Genomic DNA, 7500 nt, shown 5'->3' on the forward strand with positions numbered 1-7500 from the left:
TAGTCTGCTGCACCAGTACGCATGTGGACGGCCCGGGGCACAGATCAGTTGGTGGTGCCACTCAACATCATGACATTGTACCCTGTGTTGACATGTTGTCCATCAGCTCCATGGGATGAAGGTGTGTGCAACTCTGAAGCGGATAAGGAGCAGTTGTCCTCCTCAGTCTACCCACAATCTTTACAAATAGGTTATTAATTTGTTTTAATCATTGTCATTATAATTAGAGCTGCAACGATTAGTCGATCGACAGAAAATGGATCGACACCTATTTTGATCATCGATTAACCGTTTTGAGTGCGATTTTCATTTTCGGATTCCAGCTTCTTAAATGTGAATATTTTCTGGTTTCTTTACACCTATATGACAGTAAACTGATATTATCTTTGAGTTGTGGACAAAACAAGACATTTGAGAGCATCATCTTGGGCTTTGGGAAACGCTGATCGACATTTGCTACCATTTTCTGACATTTTATAGACCAAACAACTAATCGATGAATCGAGAAAATGATCGACAGATTCATCGATTATGAAAATAATCGTTAGTCGCAGCCCTAATTGTAATTAAAACGGAGAAAATGAGTGATGTGTGCGATGAAGGCAATGCAGCATAGTCCTCCTGCATGCTGGGTGTTTTACTATATCTAGCTGTGGTTCACCCTCTGGACAGCAGAGGGAGCTGTTTGCACACAGCAACAGTTTTGTGGTATGTGACCTGAAAGTCTAGTGAGGACTGAGGACCACACTAACTTATTAACGCAGACACAAACACTCTTGTCTCTGATACTTCCGTTTCTTTATAGTTACCCACTTTTCCCCTGCTGGCTATGTCAGCGTGTGATTATAAGCATCCTGACGTTCCAGGGATGAAGTCCATATTAGCTGTCATGTGAAGACGTTGCCCCCTGAGGGCAAACAGTGGAACAGTGGAAATATTTCTTCCCTCGACAACCGCTATTAGAAAACACCTTTTATAGACTCAACATAATGGCGTCATTGTGCTATAAACCAGCTGTGACAAGAGATCTCTGCTGTTGACGTCCCAACACACATTCTCATGGTGAAGGTGCCTTTGGGTGAGGTGCTGTGCAGTTTCAGCCTGCACACTTCCACTGCTATAGAGAGCCAAAGTGAACGTCACTTCCTGCTTCAGCACTGTACCAGAGATTTTCATCCGCCATTTATTTTCCCATAGACATTTCGTAAAAAAATGCTTATACAAATAGTTTTACTTGTTCAAACCAAACGGTTCAGATATATTTAGAAACAGGAGAGAGCGCCTAACATTTCACTTGGATCAAAACGTAAAAAAATAAATAAATGCTGATTTAAAGAACATATTTTTTCGATGTTGTTTTTTTTTGTTTTGGTCCAAGTGAAATGTTCTATGGTCTCTCCCGATTCTAAATATATTTGAACCGTTTGGTTTGAACAAGTAAAACTATTTTTATAAGCATTTTACGAAACGTCTATGGGAAAATAAATGGCGGATGAAAATCTCTGGTACAGCACTGAAGCAGGAAGTGACGTTTCACTTTGGCTCTCTATAGGTGACATTTTGTTGCAGGCAAAAGCGCAAACGACAGCTTCTGTCAGTATGTGAGGGAACGCCTCCTAGGCATTGTGGACCAATTACAGGCCGCACAAGTTTGCGGATGCTGTGAATTGACACTGTACTAATTAGCCGAGTAATTACAGGTATAATAACGAGCATCCACACGATCCAAACAGCCCTTTGGAGTCATGTCCTTCATTACACCTCTATGTAGACGTATCAATAGCATTTAGTGGCTTCAAGTTATGCTTTGACCTGAGATCCTTTCAAAGATGGTTATTTTTTCCCCAATGTGATGTTCAGATGGTCATTTTGCCTGAGAGTAATTCAAAAGCCAGGTGAAACTGGAATGCATGGATTGCTTCTGGAAATCGCTATAAGACAATCAGAAAAAAAAATCCACCTTCAAGACTAAATGAATAAGAGTCATAGAGGCAACATTATAAGCAATAATAATAATAAACATCAAATGATGTGCAACATCTTCCTCTTCAGTTGGTAGACCCAGCCGAAGGCCGGAACTGCACTGTGTTACACCATGAGGGACATTGCTTAGAGAAACCAATGATTTATATTACTGTTTATTAAGGGGTTGAATAGGCCTTTTTCACAGCAGCCATATTGTGTCTAAAAGGCAGGAAGTAGCACAGGTCCACCAAAACATTAATTAGGGTTTCCAACTTCCAGTCCATTTAGGTGTTCCAGTGCTGGGGCCCTAACTAGTGAGTTGGTTGCACCTGTGTTTACCCTACCTCTTAGACAAAATGGCAGCTGTGAAAATGGCCCATTGGTTTAAATTAAGTTAAGTTTAAGTACGGAATATTAAGGTTACGTTTCTTTTTTATCTTTGTCTAATCTGCCAAGATCTCGGCTGGCAGCCGGCTGGCCAGGCGCCAATTGAAGATTGCTGCCTCTGTATAGCAGAGATGAAAGTTTGACGTTTATTGACGTTAACTTAAATTGAAATAACAAATTAACTTCAATTGATATAATTAATGAACTTCAATTGATATAAGGAAATGTGGACAAAGACAAAGATAGACAAAGAATCATCTGGCTATCGTAAGGAAATAAAGGAATTGACCGGGATATTTGTCAACAGGGTATTTCAGTTTCAGCCATATGGAGTGGAAGGTATTACTACTTCTGAAATACATCGTTCTCAGGAGGCAATTCATGTATTGAACACCAGTCTATGGGTGATATATCACACTTTTTTCGATGCATCGAATGGGGCAAAACGCGGGTTTCCCTCTCCTCTCCTATATTCATCCCACCACCCCTCCCCATACTGTAGCACCACAGGCCCCTCCCCCTCCCCATACTGTAGCACCACAGGCCCCTCCCCCTCCCCATACTGTAGCACCACAGGCCCCTCCCCATACTGTAGCACCACAGGCCCCTCCCCCTCCCCATACTGTAGCACCACAGGCCCCTCCCCCTCCCCATACTGTAGCACCACAGGCCCCTCCCCCTCCCCATACTGTAGCACCACAGGCCCCTCCCCCTCCCCATACTGTAGCACCACAGGCCCCTCCCCCTCCCCATACTGTAGCACCACAGGCCCCTCCCCCTCCCCATACTGTAGCACCACAGGCTACATATTCTCCTGTTCTTATGGAATGTGCCAAGCTGTTTCTGCTTGCCTGAGCAGGACTGAGGAGCCCTGCAGGGCTCCGTCTGTCTGCCTGCCTGTCTCTATAGGACAGTTTCTGTCTGTTTCTATTGTCTCTATAGGACAGTTTCTGTCTGTTTCTATTGTCTCTATAGGACAGTTTCTGTCTGTTTCTATTGTCTCTATAGGACAGTTTCTGTCTGTTTCTATTGTCTCTATAGGACAGTTTCTGTCTGTTTCTATTGTCTCTATAGGACAGTGTCTGCAGGACAGTGTCTGTCTGTCTCTATAGGACAGTGTCTGTCTGTTTCTATTGTCTCTATAGGACAGTGTTTGCCTGTCTGTCTCTATAGGACAGTGTCTGCCTGTTTCTATTGTCTCTATAGGACAGTGTCTGCAGGACAGTGTCTGTCTGTCTCTATAGGACAGTGTCTGCCTGTCTCTATAGGACAGTGTCTGCAGGACAGTGTCTGTCTGTCTCTATAGGACAATGTCCGTCTGTGTCTGTTTCTATTGTCTCTATAGGACAGTGTCTGCAGGACAGTGTCTGTCTGTCTCTATAGGACAGTGTCTGTCTGTCTCTATAGGACAGTGTCTGCAGGACAGTGTCTGTCTCTATAGGACAGTGTCTGTCTGTGTTTGTTTCTATTGTCTCTATAGGACAGTGTCTGCAGGACAGTGTCTGTCTGTCTCTATAGGACAGTGTATGTCTGTCTCTATAGGACAGTGTCTGTCTGTCTCTATAGGACAGTGTCTGCAGGACAGTGTCGGTCTGTCTCTATAGGACAGTGTCTGTCTGTGTCTGTTTCTATTGTCTCTATAGGACAGTGTCTGCAGGACAGTGTCTGTCTGTCTCTATAGGACAGTGTCTGTCTGTGTCTGTTTCTATTGTCTCTATAGGACAGTGTCTGCCTGTCTTTAGCCTGTCTCTTATTTAACCTTTATTTAACCAGATAAAACATTTGAGATACAAGATCTCTTTTGCGAATGTGATCTGGCCAAGAAGGCAGCAAATACAAGCCAGGTTACAATCAACATAAATTACAGTAAATAAAAGGAAACATAAAAACAGGGCTATAAAGCTGAAACATTTCAAAAAGCAGGGACAACCAAATACATCATAAAATACCACATCCAAGGGTAATAAATAACACAAGATCAAGAACGTAAAAACATATGGCCTAAAAACAAAATGTACAGGTCAAAAAGGGCAAAGTAAACTAGACATTACTGCAGGAGCAGCTTGCAGTAAGAACTTCAGATAAAGCATGTTTAAAACTGGACAGAGGAATGGAAGAGACCAGTTTTAAACGGGACTGCAGGTCGTTCCACGACCAGGGACCAAAGTAAGAGAGACTCTTTTTTCCACATTCTGTTCGCATCATTGGCACTTTGAATTTCAACCAGCTATTTGATCTTAAATTATGGGAGTTGTTTATCGCTACAAACGTAGAGCAGATATATGAGGGTAGTCTGCCCAGGATGGCCTTGTATATGAACATGTACCAATGTCGCATTCTGCGCAGGGCAAGGGAGGACCATCCAACCAGGTCGTACAAGGTGCAATGATGAGTCCTGTAACCCGAGTTTGTAATATATCTCAGAGCGGCATGGTAAAGGGGGTCCAGTTTAGACAAGGAAGTAGGGCTAGAAAGACTGTAAACAACATCACCATAGTCTAGCTGAGACATAAAAAGGCTTTCCACCAGGCGTTTACGGGCAGACAAGGAGAAACAGGCTTTAAGTCTATACAAGAAACTGAGAGTAAATTTAAGCTCTATAGGACAGTGTCTGCCTGCCTGTCTCTATAGGACAGTGTCTGTCTGTCTCTATAGGACAGTGTCTGTCTGTCTTTAGCCTGTCTCTATAGGACAGTGTCTTTAGCCTGTCTCTATAGGACAGTGTCTGTCTGTCTCTATAGGACAGTGTCTGTCTGTCTTTAGCCTATCTCTATAGGACAGTGTCTGCCTGCTTGTCTCTATAGGACAGTGTCTGCCTGTCTCTATAGGACAGTGGATTGTCTCTATGGGACAGTGGATCTATAGGACAGTGGATTGTCTCTATGGGACAGTGGATTGTCTCTATAGGACAGTTGATTGTCTCTATGGGACAGTGGATTGTCTCTATAGGACAGTGGATTGTCTCTATGGGACAGTGGATCTATAGGACAGTGGATTGTCTCTATGGGACAGTGGATTGTCTCTATAGGACAGTGGATTGTCTCTATGGGACAGTGGATTGTCTCTATAGGACAGTGGATTGTCTCTATAGGACAGTGGATTGTCTCTATAGGACAGTGGATTGTCTCTATAGCACAGTGGATTGTCTCTATAGGACAGTGGATTGTCTCTATAGGACAGTGTCTGCCTGTCTCTATAGGACAGTGGATTGTCTCTATGGGACAGTGGATCTATAGGACAGTGGAGTGTCTCTATGGGACAGTGGATTGTCTCTATAGGACAGTGGATTGTCTCTATAGGACAGTGGATTGTCTCTATAGCACAGTGGATTGTCTCTATAGGACAGTGGATTGTCTCTATAGGACAGTGGATTGTCTCTATAGCACATTGGATTGTCTCTATAGCACAGTGGATTGTCTCTATAGCACAGTGGATTGTCTCTATAGGACAGTGGATTGTCTCTATAGGACAGTGGCTTGTCTCTATAGGACAGTGGAGTGTCTGTATAGGACAGTGAATTGTCTGTATGGGACAGTGGATTGTCTCTATAGCACAGTGGATTGTCTCTATGGGACAGTGGATTGTCTCTATGGGACAGTGGATTGTCTCTATAGGACAGTGGATTGTCTCTATAGGACAGTGGATTGTCTGTATAGGACAGTGGATTGTCTCTATGGGACAGTGGATTGTCTCTATAGGACAGTGGATTGTCTGGATAGGACAGTGAATTGTCTCTATAGGACAGTGGATTGTCTCTATAGGACAGTGGATCGTCTGTATAGGACAGTGGTTTGTCTCTATAGGACAGTGGATTGTCTCTATAGGACAGTGGATTGTCTGTATAGGACAGTGGATTGTCTCTATAGGACAGTGGATTGTCTCTATAGGACAGTGGATTGTCTGTATAGGACAGTGGATTGTCTCTATAGGACAGTGGATTGTCTCTATAGGACAGTGGATTGTCTCTATAGGACAGTGGATTGTCTCTATGGGACAGTGGATTGTCTCTATAGCACAGTGGATTGTCTCTATAGGACAGTTGATTGTCTGTATAGGACAGTGAATTGTCTCTATAGGACAGTGGATTGTCTCTATAGGACAGTGGATTGTCTCTATGGGACAGTGGATTGTCTCTATAGGACAGTGGATTATCTCTATAGCACAGTGGATTGTCTCTATAGGACAGTGGATTGTTCCGTGGAGGCGCCTGGAAGACGCCTAGTGGTGGCTGGTCCTTAAAGGGACAGGTAGCATTTGTACTGACCCATACAGTGTCACAACATGACCATCGTATATCTACGGGGTGTTGAGAGGTTTGTGACTGATGACTTGGCCAGGTGCCAGGCGCTTTGCAAACCCACTCGCCCCCGAGAGGAATTTCAAGAATTTCAATAGCAAAATGTAAATTGTCACGCATGTCACTTCCCCTCATACGTCCTAGGGATGGCTATGAAACTGGCATTTTTGAATGCACTTGTTTGTCTTTGTCTTTTTTTTTTAAGAGGCAGCGATTGCCTTAGACCAGTGGTTTTCAAAGTCTGAGACTGTGGGCCTCCCCCCAGACTGTGGCCCCCCCCCCCCCCCCCCCCCTCGCTCAATTCTTGGATACCCGGATTATGTGATTTGATTCCATTTACACCTGGCGTTAACATGCGTTTTCTGCCATCTGATTGCAATCTGATGGTTGTCCTCTCAATCTGCATAAAGTTGCTGGATCCAGATTGAGAGGACACATTGCATTTACACTTGTGTTCAATGTGTACACAATGCATCCCTGACCACCTCCGGAGGTTGTTTGGCTGATCAGATTGCAATCCTTCTTCAATGCATTTTGGGGGCGTTTACACCTGTACTTTCAAGTGATAAAACACAATCTGATTGCAATCTGATCACAGAAAACGCATGTTAACGCCAGGTGTAAATGGCCTCTTAGAAGAAGAAGAAGTGCGCTTCCGTTTATGTAGTTCCTATTTGTGGATTGAAGATGTGTCTCTGCTTTGAGTTGGCAGAGGTTCAACGTGTCTTGAGTGAATTTACACCTGGATTTTGCGCTATCCAATCGCAATGAGATCACACTATACATGTTAATGACAGGTAGGGCTGTCACTTTTTATTCAAAATTCGTATTTAACTTTGAATGTGGGGGAG

The 7500-nt window shown here is 43.6% G+C and overlaps 1 protein-coding gene across 2 annotated transcripts in view; it reads left to right on the forward strand.

Annotated features, from left to right (window-relative positions):
- col18a1a (collagen type XVIII alpha 1 chain a) overlaps positions 1–7500 on the forward strand; it is a 185711-nt gene that overhangs the window by 63767 nt on the left and 114444 nt on the right. The window lies entirely within an intron of this gene.

This window comes from Poromitra crassiceps, assembly GCF_964638095.1.
Source record: "Poromitra crassiceps genome assembly, chromosome: 6".
NCBI classification, from domain to species: Eukaryota; Metazoa; Chordata; class Actinopteri; order Beryciformes; family Melamphaidae; genus Poromitra; species Poromitra crassiceps.